This window comes from Etheostoma cragini, chromosome 24 (assembly GCF_013103735.1).
Source record: "Etheostoma cragini isolate CJK2018 chromosome 24, CSU_Ecrag_1.0, whole genome shotgun sequence".
In the NCBI taxonomy this organism is placed as follows: domain Eukaryota; kingdom Metazoa; phylum Chordata; class Actinopteri; order Perciformes; family Percidae; genus Etheostoma; species Etheostoma cragini.
Window position 1 is genome coordinate 10,598,062 of NC_048430.1, and position 22,956 is coordinate 10,621,017.

The 22,956-nt window shown below is 38.8% G+C and overlaps 1 protein-coding gene across 1 annotated transcript in view; it reads right to left on the reverse strand.

Moving 5' to 3' along the window:
• Positions 1-22,956, reverse strand: part of chrm4a (cholinergic receptor, muscarinic 4a) — a 39,516-nt gene that overhangs the window by 14,946 nt on the left and 1,614 nt on the right. The gene's annotated exons all lie outside the window — the stretch shown is intronic.

A 22,956-nucleotide genomic window follows, 5' to 3' on the forward strand; every position in this document is an offset into this window, starting at 1 on the left:
CAACCAAGCGCGTGTTATATGACGTTAAAGAAGACGACCAAGCGTGTTATATGCTCCTAAAGGAGACGACTAAGCACGTGTTATATGACGCTAAAGGAGACGGAGACGCTATAGGAGACAACCAAGCGTGTGTTATATGACACTAAAGGAGAAGACCAAGCGCGTGTTATATGACGCTAAAGGAGACAACCAAGCGTGTTATATGACGCTGAAGGAGACAACCAAGCGTGTTATATGACGCTGAAGGAGATGAACAAAATGCGTGTTATATGACGCTAAAGGAGACAACCGAGCGTGTTATATGACGCTGAAGGAGAAGACCAAACGCGTGTTATATGACGTTAAAGGAAACGACCAATCGTGTTACATGACGCTAAAGGAGACGACTAAGCGTGTGTTATATGTCGCTAAAGGAGACAACCAAGCGTGTAATTTGATGCTAAAGGAGACAACCAAGCGCGTGTTATATGACGTTAAAGAAGACGACCAAGCGTGTTATATGCCCCTAAAGGAGACGACTAAGCACGTGTTATATGACGCTAAAGAAGACAACCAACCGTGTTATGTGGCGCTAAAGGAGACAACCAAGCGTGTGTTACATGACGCCAAAGGAGACGACCAAGCTTGTTATATGACGCTGAAGGAGACCATTAGCATCAGTAACAACATCAAAGGCACTTGACCAACCGTATTTTTCAAGATGAGAGTGGCATGTGTTGACTGTGAACTTTAGGCTTTAACCCATTTATGGAGTCAAAACTCTTGATTTGGCCTTTTTTGCCTTATAACTGTTGTTTATGTTTGTGAATAAAAGAAGGATGAACCTCAGAACTAACAATGTACGGTAATTTCCCTTTCAAGTGAATGTTTTTAATATGTTTTATGGGATGGTCTGAACTAAAATTGCATTATATGGATTTTTTAAATTAAAAAAAACAAAACAGTTTTAGATGCATGACTCCTTGTCCTTTACGTGGACGCTAAAAGTAAGTAAGTAGCATACAGCCCCATGCCACGGAAAAATGACTCAAAGTAGATGAATTATCACCATATGCATCAGTGTTGTGTATTTTGGGCTACTATTAGATTCGTAGTTACAATACAACTGATGGATTATGGGTAACTTTAGCTTCCATTCATGGTGTTAGCCATGCATCTGTAGAGACATGCTGTTGAGCTATTAAATGGTTTCTAGTAACATGAAACAGGAAAGAATAATACAAATAGTCTTTTACATCATTTATTCAAACACCAACTCTGAGCAGTGAAATCCAAAGGATTAGTTTTTGGATTTAGTGTAACATGACTCAGAAAATACATGACGTGGGAGAATGTGGTTCACTGACGATGGCTGCAGCGTCGGATAAGCCTGACTGAAGTTCCTAGACATGAGTCATGTATTTGTGCTGATGATTTCAACTTTGCTAACTTTCTATAAAATGAGCTTCAGCTCAACCCTCTCACTCAACACAGAAGCTGTTTCTTAGAGATTCTAAAGTCATCATTTAAAGTCCCATCTCTCCCCGCCCAAAGTCTATTTGAAAGGACCATGGTGCAAATCAATGAATTTACAGATCAAATATGTTCACACTGGACAGTGGGTGTACTTCAAAAAAACAAAATATTTTTTAATATTCATTTATCAGAATCAGTTAGAATGACAAAAACAGAAAAACGGACGGTCAACCATGTTATGTGTTGGCGTTGCATGGTTTTCCACTAGAGGGCCCTGTTGGCAACACTGTCTTTTTTTTCTTATTGTGTTTTTCTACAAAGGACTTTATGTTTCATACCCTAAGTTTGTATTTTTTTTACATTTTATTTATCAGAACTTTAATATTTTTTGGGAAACATGGCTGAACAACAATGTCTAGGTTTCAAAACCAATGTATCTAGCTACCAGGCCTTTTAGCCTTCCGAGCTGAAGTTGCTCTATAGGGTAAGACTCATTGAGGTGGGCTGTGTTAACACGGACACGGACTGGTGCATAAATGGGTGGGGGGCTTTTATCCAGCCACTGCTGACCGCTGGCAGAGTATGTGACTGTTAGATACCGACCGTTCTACATTCTACGTAAATTCACGACTGTGTTTGTATTTGATTTTTACATCACTCCAAGCGCTTATGCTAACATAGCGTCAGCTGAACTTTACAGAGCCTATAATGCGTGTGCACTAAATGTAGTCTGTGTCATACTTGAGCCACAGTGAAACATTGTTTCGTGTACAGTATATGGTTGAAATGGCATTTCAAAATGGAAATGACACATAAATGGCATTTCAATCATCATTATTCCTGATTTATCAATGATGTTCATGTCTTCTTCATTTGTAAATCTGTAGTTAAAGTGACAGGCTAAATAAACTGAATTGCAGTGTTGTAATTATTGTTAACTAAACGTCACTTCTTCAGTACTTCATCATGTTTGTGGCCCTTCATATAAAGCGAAGAATTGTGTAAATTTAGTGATCACAGCATTTTGCCAACCCACTCCTTGAATTCTTAACACATTTAATGCAGCCATCATTCATGTCTTAAGTATCAGTGTTAAAGAAGGACCAGGTCAGCACTTTATTTGAAGGCCACAAACATGATGAAGTCATGAAGAAGTTAACAATGATGACAACTCTACAATTCTTTCAAATATATGTACACTGCTGTGACCTGAAGACATGAACATCATTAATAAATCAGAAATCATGAGGATCATGATAGTGATACCTTAATTGATGTGTCATTTGTCATTTGACATATTGCTCCTGCGTTAAGTCATGTATGAGATACTACCTCGGATATTACTGATTCATTCATGAAGTACATGAATGAATGAATGCTTTTTCGTGCATGACGTCATGCATGAATTCATGATTCATGTACCATTATTATGAAGTGTTACTGTATTAATGAATCAATAGCTAGTAGAAAGTTACAGAGACGTTCTTGAGTAACTGATTCAGCACTTATGACTGAAAGGCCCAACTTCTCATTAAATCATTCATTCCTCAGTAACTACCAACATTTTTGTGTGCCTTATTGTAAAGTGTTAAACATGGAAACACAACAAATTGGATAGTGAAGACGTCCAGGAGGTCATCAATTGCACAACAATGGTCCTTGCTTAGAACACATGGTACAGTCTTCATCAGCAGATGGAGTTTGCTCAGGAATATGATCACATGATAACATGTTAGGGTGGTGGTAACTCCTGTCTTCGACACAGACAAAGACTCAGGCTATCATGGCTGTCCATGACATGTCCCTCCTCTCAGGGGGGACCTGTCTTTAGGTTGCACCTGCAGGGATCTCGAAGGTTAACTACGCTTTTTTCAACCTGGATTTTCCTATCTTTTTGTGTCCAAGTGACTGATGGGAACAACAATCTTCATCATTGGTCCAGTATTAAGCGAGATCGCTTCAGTCGGCAGCAAACAGTACGACGTAAGTTAATACGGCAATTTTCCAGCTTGTATTTACCAGAGCGCTGGTTCTGCCGCTGACAGGCTCAGATTCATTTTGTGTCTGACAACATTATCGAAACTATTTCTAAGGAAGACAACCTTTTTAATAAAGAGTAAGATCCTTTTTTTAAACATTAAACCATCCACAAAATGGCGTTCGCTAAACCCACCAGACTCCAAGTAAATAAACATTTTAACATCGTAAAATACACTTCATCCCAAGTCAACTGAACCAGAACAAAACTATGAAAAGCCGTTTCAGGTCGTCTTTCCACTTTTTCAACCATTAAAAATCTCCTTAATATGTCTTACATTTTCTTATACTTATCTATCTTGTTTGACTTGTTTATGTGTAAAAAGGGCTTTTGTCAAAAAAAGAGCTCTAGAAGAACGCACCCATTCACACCGAAGATTTGTCTTAGATCCTCCGTAAACTATACTACACAGGTTGATGTAATGAGAGGCATTACTATTGATTTCATCACCATCATCTTACACACTCACATGTATACATGAACAGGATTCCTGCAAAAAGGCTCTAGTCAGCATGCTGTTGCAACATTAATATCTCTCTAACATGGGCATACATTCATCTAAAATTCAAAACCATAGATCCTACTTACTCTACCTTTTTTACCTACTTGCTCTCAAAATGTTTAAAATTGCAAAGCCATGCACATTGTGATGATGAAGAATCCTGTGATAAATACTGTTGATTGTTGACATCCTGTTACAGCAAGGTTGATTTAACTTCACAGTTATTAATTGAGACTATAAATTGCCTTGGTGTGACTTGCTTGAATATGTTTTGAGGTGTTGGGAATACCCAGAGAAGGAAGAAGTGAGCAACGTCTTCTTCTTATACCTTAATGCTGAAATCAAAGAAGCAGAATGAAAAAAAGGAGATATTCAAAATGGTCCTAAGGGAAGGAAGCTGGTCTAGCAGTTTTCCAGCAAACAAGCTTTTGTTGTTTTGTTGTAAGTGCGGACCAGAGCAAACCGACCCTAACGCACAGCTCCCATTGCACAGCCCACAGCATCATCCTGATTATTGGTACTTTGGGGTTTTTTGTGTGCACGCCTCACTAAGCCATAAAGACCAGTTATGCTTGTTATGCAAGATCGCAAATAAATTGTTTTTCTGCTAGCACTAGAAAACTAAAAATAGATATATAATCTAATCATTCACACCAATTCGAAGTACACTGCTATGGTTGGTAAAAAATATAAAAATAACTAAACCAAGATTGAAAGTCTTTATGTTCTGTATGTTGCTTTGATCTTTATTGGTTAAGATAATATTGTACTCATTGTTCCAAAGTAACTGCAGAGAATTGGGATTGCTACAACCAAGTCTCTTTCACATAGGCCATAGTGGTCCCCTAATACTCTATCTGAAGTCTCTTTTTTATAGACCTTAGTGGTCACTCAATACTGTATCCGAAGTCTCTTTAATATACTGTATGTGGCCTTGACCAACTGCCACTTTGCTTGTTTGAAAGCCATGATGTTTATCTCTCATGGGTGGGCCCAATTATCCCACCAAAGTGAGAGAAAGGGGAGGTAACCTTGCCCCTTATGACCTCAAAAGGGGGAAGATTCCAGATCGGCCCATCTGAGCTTTCATTTTCTCAAAGGAAGAGCAGGATACCCAGGGCTCGGTTTACACCTATCACCATTTCTAGCCACTGGGGGATCATAGGCAGGCTGGGGGAACTCTTATTAAAAAAACTCGTAAAGTGACATTTTCATACCATGGGACCTGTAATGCACAGGAAAACTGTGTACATGCACGTATGGCAAATCATAGGGTTAGCAAGGAAGTTGCTCTCTACATTGTAATGGATAGGTCTATCAATACGGAGTGTTCCAAGTCTGAACTTAAAATCTTGGGAGTTTGGTGCTGTATCATTAATATTGTTATTATTAAACACATGTGGTGGTAATGTACCAAGATATGCAGCAATGCACCAGCAAAGGCAACAAAGAAGAAGAGCTAGTTTTTTGAGTTTTTTTAACAATTGCTCTGGCAATTCTTTTAACAACTTTCTTAAATTCTTAACACATTTAGCACAACATCTGTCTGTGTAGGCTATACAATTAACACATTTCTTGTTGCTTTGACACAAAATGCATACAGTTAACAAAAATTTAAATGCTTGAACTTCTTTTACACACAAGCTCAACCAAGACCAAAACAATGGGTTTTTCCTGACAAATGTACAAATGAACAGATAAACCTATCTTAGGCTAAATATCCAACTGAACACCTGCTCATATTGCAAACTGAAACACAGACATATACCCTGCATTTGACTTGTATTCCATTGTTACTGTCTACGAGAGAAACAGCTGATTGACGCTGTGCAAATAGCTCAATCACAGCTGATTCCCATCTAGGAAACACACTCAGGGGTTGAGGTTCTTTCAATCACATGATCATCTGTTTTTGCAGTATTCTTTATATGATACAGTGAGTGAGTTTTGTACTTTGAGAGCAAAGATTACTTTAATCAAAGTCACATTTCTTGTTTGTTCATGCAAACTTGGCCAAAGCTGATTCTGGTTCTGATACGTTACTGTAGTACATCCAGTAAAAGAGGACCTATTTGTGCGGATTTTGTGTGGAAAAGGAACAATACAGTCAACATGAACACAAAGAAAGTTCCTGCATGACGGAGAGGATGACAAGTACCAGGACAATCCTGTCTCTGTTTCCCCTTTTTTCATAAACTGTACAATCTATAAAGCTGCTCTGAGATGGATCATTCATTTTGTATTGAATTTCTGCAACAAAAGAAACAAAATGGAGCATTTAGTAAACCCAACAAAAGAAAAATGTAGAGAGGCTTCAGAAAAACTACAGTGTACATGGTCAATACAATGTTGTCTAGGGGCAGACCTGACATGTAACCTAATGCAGTTTCTATACTTCCACCTGATATTAGTGTTTTTATGATGACTGACTAATTACTATGGGATTTTGGGACATGTTTGCAGTGTTTTGGTAGACATAGTGTGTTATTGTAGTGTTGGAGTTTACAATGTGTGATTTTGAGCATGAAGTCGACCGTTTCGCCAGTTGTGTGTTGTATCACACAGATTCTGGGTTTAAGTCAGTGATGTTGGGTACTCCATCCTCAAAAAAGCCAAGAAAAGATAGACCAGAAAACGAGTATAAAACCAAAGGTGCAAGCCAGGAGGCTGAACCCTGTGCCATAACCATTAATTATATTATCAAAATGTGGATAACGTGGCATTAATAAGTCCAAAAAGAGTTCTGTAGCAGCATTATTACAGGCAAATAGGCATTTGTCTCAATGATTTATTTGAGTTTTGTATGAATGGATTTTATTTCTTTAACTTGTGTATGTAGAACAGGGTATGTGCTTACTTTTATGACTTTTTATGAGTTTATTAATTTCAAATTTGCAACAACCCATAACAAAATGATAGAAAAACCAACAACACACTCCCTAAACAGCACCAGACAAAAGAAAGAAAATAGTAAAGAAATAAAAAGGACTGACTAATATTCATAGATGAACAAAAGAAAACAGACAATAACTAAATAAACCTTGGTAAAGTGAAACTATCTTTAAAAGTCTCCTTAGGGGGAATTTTGTTTTAAATTTAATTGAACTAAAAATTCACCTTTTCTATACTTATTATAAAAAATATAATGATGTTATAAATATTATTATACATATTGTATATCCACACACACATAGTAAAAATATGCATACAAATTAAAATAAAATAAAAACCATGCTTTATGTGTATATATACTGTATGTATGTGCATATACAGTATGTATAATAATATTCATAATATTATAATATTTTTTATAAAAAGTAGAGAAAGATGGTGTATAATAAGTATATAAAATGGTAATTTGTAATCAAATTAAATTAAAAAATACAAATTTCTCCTTACATGCCTTACAACCACTCTATCCTACTTCCAAACGCGTACATGCATTCAGTCTTAAAAAAAATTATAATCATTCATCCATTCATAAATATCAAGACATTCAGTTAAAAATGTTCATACCTTAATGAATTCAAAAAATATATATATATAATAATGAATAATACATAATAAATCTGTAACTCTTTATAGTTGTTCCGGGCCACAAGGTAAACTAAATCTTCTATCTTAGGGAATTTGTTTTTTAGAGACAGGGGAAGATATGAGAAGATTATTATTTCCATCTTAAAATTGGCCAATTACAGTAACGGCATTTTCTGTCAAAAGTTGTTATTGCACTGTGCAAACCAAACATGAAATATGAATAGAAATGCACTACTGTTTCAGACACACAATAAAAAATAGACAGATAGATAGATAGATAGATAATCTGCTTTTTCTTTCTCCTTCTCTGCCCATCTCAATCCATCTCTCACTCCATTTCTCTTTTTCTTTTTGTCGCTCTATTGCTCCCTTTCCCTTCATCTCCTTCATCTCTACATCTCCCTCTTTCTGCCCCCCCTCGTATGTGTGTGTGTGTGTGTGTGTGAGAGAAAGAGGGACAGAGAGAGAAAGAGAAAGAGAGAGAGAGAGAGAGAAAGAGAGAGTTTTATACCCCCCAAGCACATCACAGCATTGCCAATCCATACTTCACAGTGCAGGGCCAGCAGTGCTCTGTGTGAGTATGGTTGTGTGTGTGTGTGTGTGTGTGTGTGTGTGTGTGTGTGTGCGTGTGTGTGCGCGCGTGTGCTAGCAACATTAGCTATTCTATTTGATACGTTCTGTAATGGAGCGTCCTTCGCTTTCTAGCATCAGTCTGTCTCTCCAGCTCTATAATAACTTTAATTAACTTCCTGATTTATTTTGGCCTAGTTCCACAAGGTGGCATCAGACAAAATTTTATGCACCTTCAATTTGAAAGCAGCCATCACAGCCACACACACACACACACACACACACACACACACACATGCACGCCCTTGCACGCGCGCACACACACAAACAACTCACACGTTTTGAATGCAATCTACAGCCACCTTATGGCAAACCAGCCACTAGTTGTTATTTAGTTGATATTTCAGTCTGCACCCAAGTGATGGACCAACCAACCAACCAACACATGCAAGGCAAAAAACATGACTCTAATAGCAAGTAGTAGAACAAAGAAGTTAATAACCACAACTTTAAGTTGAAAGCATATCTAAAGGGTTTCTGGAGTATTTTAGATGTCCATCTCGCACAACGTACACACTTGTTTTTTTTATGTTTCTATGGCCTATTTGTTCTGTGACTTCCACTATGGCAGTAACACAGACATATTGAAATAGGCAGTGCATCTTTGAACGAGCATGTTTCACCACAGGACTGTCATCAGGGTCCCCCCCAGAATGGATAAAGAACAGACTATACCCCGAAATGGCTAAGTGATCATAAATTAGAAATAAAGACTGGACATGAATAAATATGTATTCAGTGTTTCCAGCTAGGCACCAGTTCCACATTACTGTGAGAGCATAAGATTTATTTTGGTAATGCAATCCCATACACATGCTGTATATACATGGTTCAAATGTAATACATGTAATTCACATTTGAAAATACAAACAATACCCTTTAATACACACCGCTATCCACACATATGGCGGCTGTGGCTCAGTGGTAGAGTGGTTGTCTGCCAATCGGAAGGTTGGTGGTTCGATCCCCGTCCCTGCAGTCATTGTTGAAGTGTCCTTGGGCAAGACACTGAACCCCACCCACAGTGTTTAAATGTGTGTGAATGGTGAATGTTTCCTGTAGATGTAAAAGCGCTTTGAGCAGTTGTTAAGACTGGAAAAGCGCTATATTTACATTTACATATGTGTGCCCGCACATCCATAATAATCCTCTATCCACAAAAGCCCCACCTCCCCTTTAAAAGTTAATACTACATTGAAAAGACATCCATGCATGGGGGTTGTTTTCACTTAGAGTAGTCTGCACCCTTTGGATGAGAAGTTCAAATGACGCTTTCTCTGTTGTGAGTTTAAGCCGGTCTATAATGTCTGGTCTGTTTGGAGTCTTCCAGTTACACAAAATGAGTCTGGCAGCTATAATAAAACCTGTTAACATCAGTCCATTTCTGATTTAGCAAGGCCTGGGGGCATGTGACTTATCCCCTAACAGGCATAATTGTGGGGATTTCGGCACCCTGTCTGAGCCACCCTTAAACTTTTTTAACACTGCCTCCCATGAGGGCCTTGGGACAATCCCATAAGGCTTGGAGAAAAGTACCCACCTCTTTCTCACATTTCCAGTATTTATTGTCCTGGGTTAAGCCCATTTCAGACAACTTAATAGGTGAAAAAGAAAATCTGTGCAAACTTTTGTAATTTATTTCTGGCATTTTTCTCTACTTCTTCCCTTCTCAGTCCAAAAACAGATCCCCTGCTATTTCATAACAGCAAATATCTCTAAAATTCACCTATGTCAGTTAAATTAAATTGCATTCCATAGAAACTCTTTAGTCAAATTATTATATTGCTTGAAGATTTGTCAGGAAGGAACTGGTATCATTATAGAGATGTAATTAACTTGTGACACAACTACCATCTTGATGTTATTAATTTCCCCCCATAAGGTCAAGTTTATCATCTTGCATTTATCCAAATTCAAATGAATTTTTCTTATTAAAGGGGACACATTAACAGCAATTATATTCTCCATATGTGGACAGAACCTAATACCTAAAAATGGCCTTCCAGTATGCCTTCACTTAAACTGAAATGTGGTGATTGGTGATTGTTTGCAACTTCTGAATATCAATAAGACTCAATTGTGGATAAAACGTTATGTATTGACAGGGGATCCTTAACAATCAACAAAATATCATCTGCATATAATGGTAGTCTAGGTGGAGAGATTATATCTCCAACCTGGCCTGGGAACGCCTAGGGATCCCCCAGTCGGAGCTGGTTGATGTGACTCGGGAAAGGGAAGTTTGGGGTCCCCTACTGGAGCTGCTGCCCCCGCAACCCGATATCGGATAACCGGATGAAGATGGATGGATGGATGGATGGATAAAATGTTAGTGTTCCTCTACCCCATGCAACAACCCTTTAATACTGCTCTTGTCCCTTATTGCAGTGGGTAGAGGTTCCAGAAAAGATGTAAAAAGCAGGGGACTAAGAGGATCCCACGTGTTAACTTAAAGGAGTGTGATATTCAATTCATCACTGCCACCCTTGGGGATGAATAGATTACATTCAGCCTTTTGACAAAACCATGCCCACATCCAAATTCTCCTAGAGGATGTAATTCCACCCTGTCGAATGCTTTATGAGCATTCAAAGACACAGCAGCTATCGGGGTGCTGTCGTTGTTGTTGAGCTTTATGAGGCGTAGCAGACGCCTAACATGTGAAGATGATCTTCCGTTAATAAGGCCCACTTGATCGTGTGTGGAATAATACTTTCTAGTCTGGTAGCAAGAGCTTCCATCAGAATTTTGCTGTCCACATTAATAAGACTAATCGGTCTAAAACTTTTTTTCTATTTTAACAGATAAAGAGATCAGAGATCCATTGAATGTATTTGGTTGCTAATTTATCTTCATGCATGTCTTTCAAGATGGGAGCCAATTTATTAATATACGTCTTATAATACTCTGCGGGAAGACCATCTTAACCAGGTGATTTTCCAGCCCTCATTGAGGATATCTACTCATCTCTGTTCATATCATTTGTGTTCGTGGGACTATGGCATAACTAGCGTCCTATTGGCGTAGCTGTCTGGCTAACAATTTCCCAGATTTTTCCCCCACTCTCATAATAATTAGTCAATGCTTTAAGTCCAATTCACCAGTCAGAAAGAGTATGTTGATACATACTCCATGCTCCTTGCTGAACAAAAGATCCTGTAGCGTGAATAAAATGTGTATTTTTTTCTTTTTGGGGTTGACAAGTCTCCATGTACCCATCACACCTAGACTCTCCATCGGCAACCCAACGTGGCCATTCCATGCCTTGGTACATTTAAAAAAAAAAAAAGGAGTTTTATCTAACACCCCATTCAAAACTTGATTCAAATCCCACAAAAAAACACATTTGGAGAACAAATATTGCATGAAATAGACTTTTACTTAATAATTGTATCTTCCAAGCACAATCGCTTCCCTGTTTGTCCTTTTGCTTCTTTATGAAGAGAAAATTCCGATTTTTATGCACCAATATAGCCACTCCACACTTTTTACTAGAGTATGAGCTATGACATACAATACAGTCTCACTCGTCTGTTGTAAAATATGGACACTTGTTATTTAATTCATTGATGAAGGTCTATGAGAAAAAAGCAGTATAGAGTATTTTAGGTCTTAGTGCTCTTTCTAGCTGTCCGGCATTTAAAAGTAAACCGTTAAGTTGAGGGCAGGAGGTGATGAACTTTATTCCAACTTTCTCATAATTAGGACTTTTTCTTTGGCCGAGTAAAATTCACTTAAGGTCAAGGCTGGCGAAATATCATGTACAGGGCAAAAAACCTTATTGACCTAATGTAATAGCTTAATCTGAATCAATGTGGAGTACATGAACCAACACGTACCAAAATAAACAAAACTAAACGCGAAATAATAATACCTTAAATTATTTATGCATTGTTCAGTTTTCTGACAACAGAAAGAGAACCATTAAAATAAGAACAAGTCTACTGTGAATGTGGTTGTATCTCTGAATTGTGTGTGTTGTGTGCTATGACGACGCATTGTGGACATTGACATAACCAATTACACAGCAGAGCTGTTGTTTTTAACCTGGATTGTTGTGAATTCTGTAGGCTGATGGATGAAAAGAGGCCGAAGAAAAACAGATTTTGCTGTGTTAATGTTCAGGTGTTTCACTGTGAAGGGGTCACATCGAAATACTAATGTGGACGCCAGTGGTTGAAATGGCTTAATGCAGACAAAGTCCCAGACTCAACACCCTGTTCCTTTGCACCAGCTCTTTTTACACCTTGTTTACAAGAAATGGAACTTTAGGTTAGGGTAATTAACACTATGATATTTAAAAAACCACTAACCATGCATTGTTTCTCTATATTCCCTAGAACCTTGTGGAACAGGATACACATAATGCTAATAGAGGATTGCTTTGTGATTAATATGAGTACTAACAGCAGCATAAGTTCTAATTGGAAAACACAAGATGACGTTTTTTGAATTATATCCTCCTCTAAATTACCCCAATGTCACTTCAGAGATTTGCACTTCCACTGAAGCTGACCTTATCTAGATTTCATCAACAAGATCCTGGGTATTACATGTCTGTGTCCTCAAAGAAAACTCTGTTTTATGGCTCCATTAGTGCATATTTCTGTACAGTGAAGGTTATTAGGCACCATCTAATGTTCCCCTACATCTAGATTAGAAATGTTTAATCTAGCAAGTTAGAAAATATGTTTTGCAGCAGCTCAATAACATTCAGTATTATGTTGAGTTCTACAATTCAACATCATAAAAGAATGAAAAATATCTCTACAATATAGGAAGAGTGCACCATGTTGCATGGAGTAGAGTAATAGTGCAATTATTCAATTAAGATGGTATCAAATAAATGTAGTGCAATGTGCATTTCTACAGAATTACATCTGTACAATTACAGAGTTATGTCATCACTCTACTGTTTTCAATGTAATTGTATCAAACATGAAAGAGTAGAAATAAATGCTAGCATGTGTCAAATGAAGCCCAAGTTAAAATAGTTGCAGTTCTGGTCCATCCATCCATCCATCCATCCATTTTGATTCTTCATTACATGTAGTTATTGACACATTCTTTTTAAATATACGATGGGTAAATGAGAAATTTTAGCAATGTTAGCACAATCAGTTCTAATCCTACCAGACTTCTCTCTAACATTGAACAGTTGGCACGAACCCTCATCTGTTTCTTGTCAAACCCCTTTCCCCTAATTCCTCTATCGCCCCTCTCCATCCCACCCTCGCTGTCCAACTTTACATCCCTCTGTGCCCATTTGGATGCCAGCTCACAGGGACTGTGCCAGTAACAACATCTGGGGCTGACACACATATTCACATACAAACACACAGACACACAGTAAACGAAACATGGCAACTGCAGCATGCCCAAAAAACTAGGCCATCACAGGGTGGAAACCGAGTGGATGATGATATGCTAGTGGCGCTGTAAAGGCTTCATTACAACGGTCTGTAGATTAAATCACAATGTTTGTTTTTTACTAATTTCCCGGATTGAAAAAAATCAATTTAACACTTCTGGGCAAACAGCACTGCATGAACTCATCTCATTCATCCAAAATGCATGTTTGGTGCTTTCACATCTCAACACTTAACTTACATTAGAATTGGAGACCTATGTTATCTTTTGGGGCGCAGACCACCCAATACATCCAGTCAGCAGACTGGTGATGAGATGTCGCTGTTGGTAGACATGTAATACATGCCTGTATTCCATGTTATATATTTTAAAATGATACCATTCAATTAAAATCACAACAACAGTCATCTCACTGCACCTTTCATAAAAGAGCAGGTCTAGACCGTACTCTGCGGTGTTATTTACAGAAACCCAACAACTCCCACCATTGCGGCTGAAAATCAGATGGTTGCCAAGTACAAATTTGCCATTTTACAAATCCCTGCAAATCCAATGAAATGTCAACCCTGAAATGATTGTTGTTTCAACGTCACAGCAACTTGGTCCACAGTCCACCTCCACCATATCACCAAATCATTTAAAAAAAAAAAAATGAATGGAGTTGAGTGAAAGAAGTTGGATGAAACTGAATCAGGCCAGTGGAAAATTTTGTCGGGGATTTTGGTGGCCACCCCCTGGCTCTGCCATTGCTGTTTTGTTGTGGCCGCCTTCCTCCACTTCTTGGGCAGCACCTGGCTATGACTTCCCGGATCAGTGTATCCACTGAATGCACTGACACAAACTTGACATAAGTCCTCCACCTTCAAAATGTCATCTATCATTATCGGAAGAAGTAAGTCATGAGTGGGTTGGTTTGGTTTGGTGCTCTGTCCCTGTCTCCAACTCCTTTGTTTCTTGACTACAATAATTATTCATTGGGTTAAATATCCGTATACGTATATATATGGAATACAGTAAAGCTGCAAGCAGCGTTGGACAGGCCCTCGCACCCCCTTGCACTCTGGTTACTGGCAGACGCAGATCCATGCGCTTGTGTATTTTTCGTAACCGTCGGACATCAGAAACCATCACCAATGAAAAAGAAACTGTCTGCTGAGTTCCAAAAAGTCAAACAGGTCATAAGTTATGAAAGAGGGCGTGGCTTAAACATATCAGTGCCAAAGGAACTCTCAGCTGAGTTCAATGACCTCACACAAGACTGCACCTTAAAGGGTTCAAAAGCCATAAAACAGGGTCTGAGTTCATGGGTTAAAGTATAGGGGTGGCTCAGTATCACATGTAGACCACATATTATAAGTTAATATAAATGGATGATGTTCTTTTGCCAGAAGGGGGTGATTCGGCCAAAAGTCAATTTTGCGCCGATAGATGTCCTCAGGCCTTGACTCTTGTCAAAGGTGAGCAATTTCAGCCAAATATGACAATGTACACTAAAGTACTACAACAACTTCTTCGTTCATTGATAAATGCTCCAAATTGCTGCCACGCCCACACCATTGGACAAAACGTTGTGCTTTTAATACATTATCATTGTTGAAGTCTTTAGATGACATATCCCAAATTTGAAGTGGATTGAATGAAATCTCTCAGAGTAGTTCTTTAAGTATAGCCTCTATAGTTTTGGGTCTACTTCCTGCTGCCACTGGGGGGCGCTATGACTTTGACTATATATCTGTATTTACATGTTGTCATGGTTGTCTTAGGGATTCTGAAAGGTTTTGAGCCAATTGGACAATGTACACTTAAGTTACACCCACTTCCTGTTGGGTTTAACTTATGGCTCAATTAGCTTTTTTGTACGTCTTGACATGCTACATGTGTGTACCCCTTTAATTTTGTAGGGGGCGCTAGCGAGCCATCTTTGTCCGCCTATTCTTGAAACTGTTAAAAAGCCCCTTAAAAAAGGCGATTAAATATAATAGTCATAATTTCATCACTTTCAATAGGGCCTTCGCTGCTATATATTGGATATTGGTGACTTCAACTTTACACACACACACACACACACACACACACACACACACACGTATGACTGTGTGAATGGTGAATGGTTACTTTACTATTTAAAAGAACTTTGAGTAGTCATTAAGACTAGAAAAGCACTACATAAGAACATTTACATTTGCATGCACAATGTAAAAGAGAAAAAAAGAAAGAGATTTTGTATTGCTAAATTAAAATGTATATTAATTGATGTATTGTACTTAGTTGCTTGGTAACAATAAGAACAATTTTCATTCTGATGCAGGGACCACAAAAATTAGGTTTGGTTTGGGTGCTTATCCGGGGGGGCAGCTGTGGCTCAGGTGGTTCTCTGCCAATCGTAAGGTTGGTGTTTCGATTCCTGGGTAAGACACTGAATATGAGAACCACTGAGGCCACTAGCTTAGATTAGATTCAACTTTAATCTTACTGCACAAGTTCTCACTTGTATTGATAGATATTTTGATTTTAGATGTCCCAGTCGTTTGATGTTTTATTGTCTCGCTAGGGTTTAACATATAAAGGATATGAGAACAGGAGGACCTGGGGATCAAAATGCCAACCTTATGTTTAAAGGGCTCAACCACCCACATATCAGGTGTTTAGCATCTGAGGAGGCCCAACTTCAAAATTTTGGAAGAATTAGTGCGGTTAAGTAAGATAAAATATTTTAGTTCTTTTAGAGGAAAAGTTAAAAGGAAAGAATCAGACAATTGAAGTTTATTAATGTGAGGGCTAAAAGTTCACGCCACCCTGCAGACAGCTGACCATAAAACAAGAAGAAGCCAAAAGATTGCTCTTGTTACTCTTCTCTTGCTCTCTTTTGTTTGCCAGAAACTCTACAAACAACCAACCCGTTGCCTTGCTTGGTGGGCCAAGCAACAACCCTTCCAAAGGCTGGCTAACAGCCGCCTTTAAAAGAAAAAAACTCCCACTTCATCCTCCATTTGTCGAACACTGTCACAATCACTTCATCCAAATGGAAGCCAGCAACGCTCCAGCTGCCTGCCGACGGAGAGAAATGGACAAAATGATTTAAGCTAAATCGCTACATTGGACAGATCGGGCCCGACAATGCCAGAGGACACCCAAAGGAGCTCTGGACTGTTTCAGCGCAACTTTTCTCCACCAAACCCCATTTCCCTGGGCTAGTGTGTTTGATTATATAGGATAGTGTTAGTTGATAAGCAGGAAGGTACATCAAAACCCTGCCTAATGATTCCATTAAGACAATTTTCATCAAACCACTGAGCGTATCCTGTACTGAAGTCCTTTCCTTGTTGTCTGTATTCAGCATCCACAGCACAAACATGAAATGTGCACCTTTATGAATAAAAAGATGTTACGAGGTGCTCATGGTGGTAAACAGAGCCAAGAGACCACACACGTTTAAAAAACCATAACCAAGAAAAGTGAAGCAGATAATTACAGAATCTGGAACAAGTTCACAAAGTTGTGCGTGAAAAAAGGATCAGAATCAATCAGGCGGATATATCAAAATATCAGAATGAAGTAAAAAAATAACCAGCTGAAGGTAAAGGAAAAGAGTAATGCCTGAGATGGAAATATAGTTGCAAGCAGCTATATTTTCAACGTGAAGAGACTTCATTTCCTGCATTTGGATACACTTTTGTGCACCAATTTAGCCTATGGGAAGAAGAATAACACAGCTGACAATATATATCCATAAGATATCAAAAACACAATGCATAGTATATTTTTAAAGGTCCCTTGGCATAAAAATGTCACTTTACAAATTTAACCCAAAGTAAAAATTAGTGTTAATGTGCACAAAGAAGCCAAGAAAATATGGAAAAATCTCCAAAAGGCATTGAATGACAGATTAGACATTCGTATAATATGTCACAAAAATTTCTTCAGTCTTCCAGTTCTTTGAGATTTCTGGGCTGTCTGTCACGCACCTCTCTTTTAAGGTCTATCCATAGATTTTCAATTATGTTGAGGTTAGGGAATTGTGAAGGCCATGGCAAAACCTTCAGTTTACGCCTCTTGATGTAATCCACCGTGGATTTTGAGTGGTGTTTAGGATCATTATCCATTTGTAGAAGCCATCCTCTCTTTAACTTCAGTTTTTTCACTGGTGGCATCAAGTTAGCGTCCAAAATTTGCAAAACTTTTATTGAATCCATTTTTCCTTCTACTTGTGAACTGTTCCCTATGCCACTGGCTACAATACAACCCCAAGACATGATTGATCCCCCCCCCCATTCCTAACAGTTGGGCAGAGGTTCTTTTCATTAAATTCTGTGCCCTTTCTTCTCCAAAAGTACCTTTGCTCATTGCGGCCAAAACGTTCTATTTTAACCTCATCAGTCCAGAGAACTTGGACCTACAATGCATCACATGTTCATTTTTAAACTTCAAACGCAGATTTTTGTGGTGAGGATGTAGAAGAGGTTTTCTTCTGATGACCCTTCCATGAAAACAATATTAGTACAAGTAAGTCTTTATAGTGGAATGGTGTAGCACAACTCTGTGCCTGCCAGGTCTTTCTGGATGGATCGTGCAGTCAAACGTGGGTTTGGACTTGCTTTTCTCACAATCCTGCGACCTGTTCTGTCTGATATTTTTCTTGGTCTTCCAGATCTTGCTTTAACTTCCACTGTTCCTGATGACGGCCATTTCTTAATTACATTCCGAACAGAGGATATTGGCATCTGAAAACGCTTTGCTATCTTCTTATAGCCTTCTCCTGCTTTGTGAGCCTCAACTATTTTCAGTTTCTGTTTTCTACACAACTGCTCAGAAGAAGCCATGGTGCTGATTGTTGGGGCAAGGTCAGATAAGTGGGCATATTTCCAGACAATGATTGAGAACAATCCATGACACTGTCAGGTCTCAGCTATCCAATTGGGGCGCTGCATGCTAGAAACTCTGCAGGGTGTCCAAACTTTTGCAGACACCATTTTTTTGTTTTGTGTTATTTTGAAAGTGTAAATTGTGGATATAAAATCTAACTTTTTGTGACATATATATACGTCTATATATATGTCTAATCTGTCATTTGATGCCTTTTGGAGATTTTTCCATCTTTTCTTGGCTTCTTTATGCACATTAATAAAAAAATTTACCTGGGGTGCCCACACTTTCAAACCCCATTGTATGGTGCATGAGACAAGGCTGGAAACTCTTAATCAGATGAGTGTTGTTGTTGTTTCATGAAAGCTGAGTCAACATTAGGCTACATTGTCCACTACTGTCACGTTGTGTGTCTGCCTTTTGGAGCCAGGTTCAAGTTGTGTGATGCAATAAAGCTGTGCTTTCAACCACAGCTCTTTTTCTGTCATACTGGGTGATTTTACAGAGGCAAGAAGTTAATCTGTGCAATTTGTTAGGGAAAAGATTTATTTTTAAAGCCGCTGTTAAATGTTACTTTATTCTAAAAGGATATGGAAATGAAAGCTGGTAATCATTTTGTATAGAACTAAAAAAAAGGGTAGAATTCGACATTTATTAGTTTTTAGTTTTTTATTAATTACCTTGTCAAGGTTCCTTTAAATAATTTTTCTTTTTTTACATTAGTTAATGTTTTGTTACTTATTTAGGTAGTTGGGCCTGCTGATATATGTGTGATGACACATGTTTATCAGGATGCAGAGGCTGTTTTGTTTTGTTTTTCTCTCTGGTGTTTGCTCTGTGTTTATTTATTTATTTATTTTAGTAAAACATTGGAATAAAAAAGCTTTTTATTTCACGTCAGTAATGGTCCAACACAAGATGAGCATTTGATCACATCACATAGTTAGCAAAACGCTGCAAAATACATTGTGGCATAGTGTTTATTCTTTATTCTTCTGAATTTTCACTGTATCAAAAAGTCTGCATGTAAGCGAGATGCCGTTTAAATATGGAGGCTTCTGCCCGTGACTCAGCAGCCTGCCTGCTGATGACAGGGATAACTGACAGCTGAAACTTTGTGAATTAAAAGAGCAAAGTCCTGGCAGCCCTGGGCCAGTAAACACTACTGCATTACAGGGAAGACAGGTACAGGACAACCAGAATGCATCTGCCAGAAAAGACCCCAGACACATTCAACTAAACAGTGCAGACCTCTGGAATGTGACAGCTGTCAGCCGAATCAGTCAGAAAGGAAACTCTCAGATCCCTGACAGAAACACAGAGGATTTGGACTCATAGTCTGATGAGAAGCAGAAAGCCAGAGTGGCATCATTGCCCAGAGCAGCCTAGCAAAAGCTGGAAAAGCCCAAAACTAAGAAAGCATGTGCACCCCCGCAAGGATATGATTTGAGTCTCAGTTATAATCCACTGTTGCAATGTGTATGTATATCCAGTGACTGCATTTTATTGTGTCAGAGACACTGTATGACTGTATGGCCCTCTCCGGGGAACGTCTTGGGTTATGTATGTAACCCTTGTTCCCCGAGATAGGGGAACGAGACACTGCGTCGGTTACGACACTATAGAGGCGTTTTCCATAGTGTCGTAACCGACGCAGTTCGAGTTCCCCTCAAAGGGGAACCATCACCTTAACATGGTAGAGAGGTTCGTGTGTCCCTATGAACCTGAGGGCTGTGTTGTCTGGAGCTTTGTGCTCCTGGTGGGGTCTCCCATGGCAAAGTGGTCTCAGGGGAGTGGCCAGACAAAGAATGGTTTAAATATCCTATGAAAAAGCGAGGAATGAAGCGAGGGACCCTGCCCGGAGGAAGCCCATGGCCCCCGTCTGGAGCCAGGCCTCGACGGGTCAAATTCATTGAACTGTGTAAATTCACAACTAAAAGTATGTATTTCTTTTTGTCAGATGTACCTGATTCTGTTTTGTGTAAAATTTGAGAGCAGAGTCACATCTATGCCCTCCAGCGCTGCCCTGTGCACTTGCTGCTTAGTTTTAACCACGCAGGTGATATTCTTTGCCTCTCCCTATGTTCTGCTTCTTGCTCGCAGCTGCCAGTACAACTCCTGGTTGTTGAATTTGCATGCAAGGACTTACAGTGGCTACAATAGGTTTACACAGCCATGCTAAATTTGATTAAAAAGAGGAATAAAAAAACATGTTTTTGAAATTGATCTTAGTGCCTTCATTCAAAAAAATAGGAAAATCTAACCTTTTAAGGCCACCAATTTTCTTTGTGAATGAAAAATGTATTGTAAATAAATAAATGTTCTTCCATTAAAAAAAGGGGGCATAAGTATACAACACCCTATGTTAAATTCTCATAGAGGCAGGAACATATGCATTTTTAAAGGCCAGTCATTTCCTGGATCAGGATACTATGCATCCTGATAAAGTTCCTTTGGCCTTTGGAATTAAAATCCCCCCCCCCCCACATCATCACATACCCTTCACCATACCTAGAGATTGGCATGGTGTTCTTTCAGTTATCTTGATAGCTGGTTTGATTTGCATTGAGAGATGATCTTAGGGACAGTTCCCCATGCCCATCTCTATGCATGGTGGAGGATATTTGATGATGTGGGGGGGTTAGTTTAGTTCCATTTTGCAGTACACAAAGTGGATCCGAATCAACACGCTTTTTTAAAGATTAATATGAGTTTCCCCAGCCTGCCTATGGCCCCAAGTGGTTAGAAATGGTGATAGGGCTAAATCGAGCCCTGGGTATCCGGCTCTGCCTTTGAGAAAATGAAAGCTCAGATGGGTCGATCTGGAATCTTCCCCCTTATGAGGTCATAAGGGGCAAGGTTACCTCCCCTTTCTCCCGCCCATGAGAGAGAGACATCATGGCTTTCAAACCAGTAAAGTTGGTCACAAACACGATAGCAATAGCAATATAACAACTCTTAGAGGACGAATCCTATACGAATTAGAACCACCATAACACATACTAATCTAAAGCGTAGTCCAAATCAAAAATTTGAAACAGATACATAGTATTAATGCAATATTTAATGCTGGCCAACACCTGATTTTATTGGTTCTAAATACAGTGGCGCATAGCTCAGTCACTGCAAGTAGACCTATCCTTCATTTCTGATGGACATAATGTAAGATAACAGGCCCCTCTGTGGGGGGGGGGGGGGGGGGGGGGGGCGCACTACAGGTTGTTACAAACCATCAACGCATTTGTGTCACATGACTGATAATGAACCAATATTAGCCATAAACAAAACATTTTCTTCATATTGATTTTATCCATATCCATTCTCTACACCCAAATTTTCCTCTTCACAATGAAGACTTGGGATATTAAATCATGTCATTTCAACAATAAAATCTCCACAAATCTACATGCCAGTAATAGAAATAGCAAGTTATATAATCAATGTAAATAGCAAGTCAAGTTTTTTAACAAAATGTAAAAAAGAAAATTGATTATAAAGGGCTGGATGAGCAATACATAAGATTAAAGGGTTATTATATAAGATGATGATCAAGAATCGCCATGATAATAACTGCACCTAGAGTAGTTAGTCAGTTAGTTGGTTTACCCACAATACTTGGACATTGTAGTTACTCATTCATTTATTTTTACAAAAAGACAAATAGACACACATTCACTTTATACACACATCACTCATTCCCACCAATACAGTAGATACACACAAGAAATGAACGCTTCCCACACACATTTTCTCCTTACAGTACAGTCAATGCATGTCCTCATGTACACACACCAACAGACAAAATTCTTTATACACACACACACACAGTTACACCACAGGGGTCTGTCCTCTGTGGGAGCAAGGATGTAAATAGGATAGAATTAGGAGAGCAGAAGGAAGAGAAGAGACATGAGAGGCAAAGGGAGGGAAGCGAGGAGAACAGAAGAGCCGCTGATGGAGGGGAGGAGACAGGGGAGGAATCACAGAAAATGGAGTAGAGGGGGAATGTTCCATCAGCCCCCCGATGTTTCATCTAGAACTCAGCGCTGTCAATCATTCTATCGTCCCTCTCCCTTCTGGGAAACATGTTTTTGCATTAACTCACTTTGAGTATTAACTCATTCTCAGCCTGTTGTTTTGTCCATGCAATTTATGAGTGTAACGAATGCATGTGATACGACCGTTATATAGACTGTTAAAATCCATACACACTTAGTGACAGGACCACTGTGATGTAATCAATAAAGCAGCCAATCAATGTAATATCTTACAATCACTTTTGACGGTGATTCTTTGAGGTTTTCTTTTTTTATTGCATTTGGCTGCACATATTGTCTAGTAGTGTGTCTAATATGTTGCTTCTCCATACAGTTACCTGTATGTACAGAGTTAGAAGTGTGTTACATATAAAAATGTATAAACACCTTTAAGTAGCATTCCGTCCTGTACAAAAAACAGAGTTGTCCCCCATACGACTAAAATAGTGGTCACTTTTGTGTCAAGGAGTGTCACTGGCTGGTCATTGAGTTCCTTTTTAGGTGTGTGTGTGTCTCTCACAACA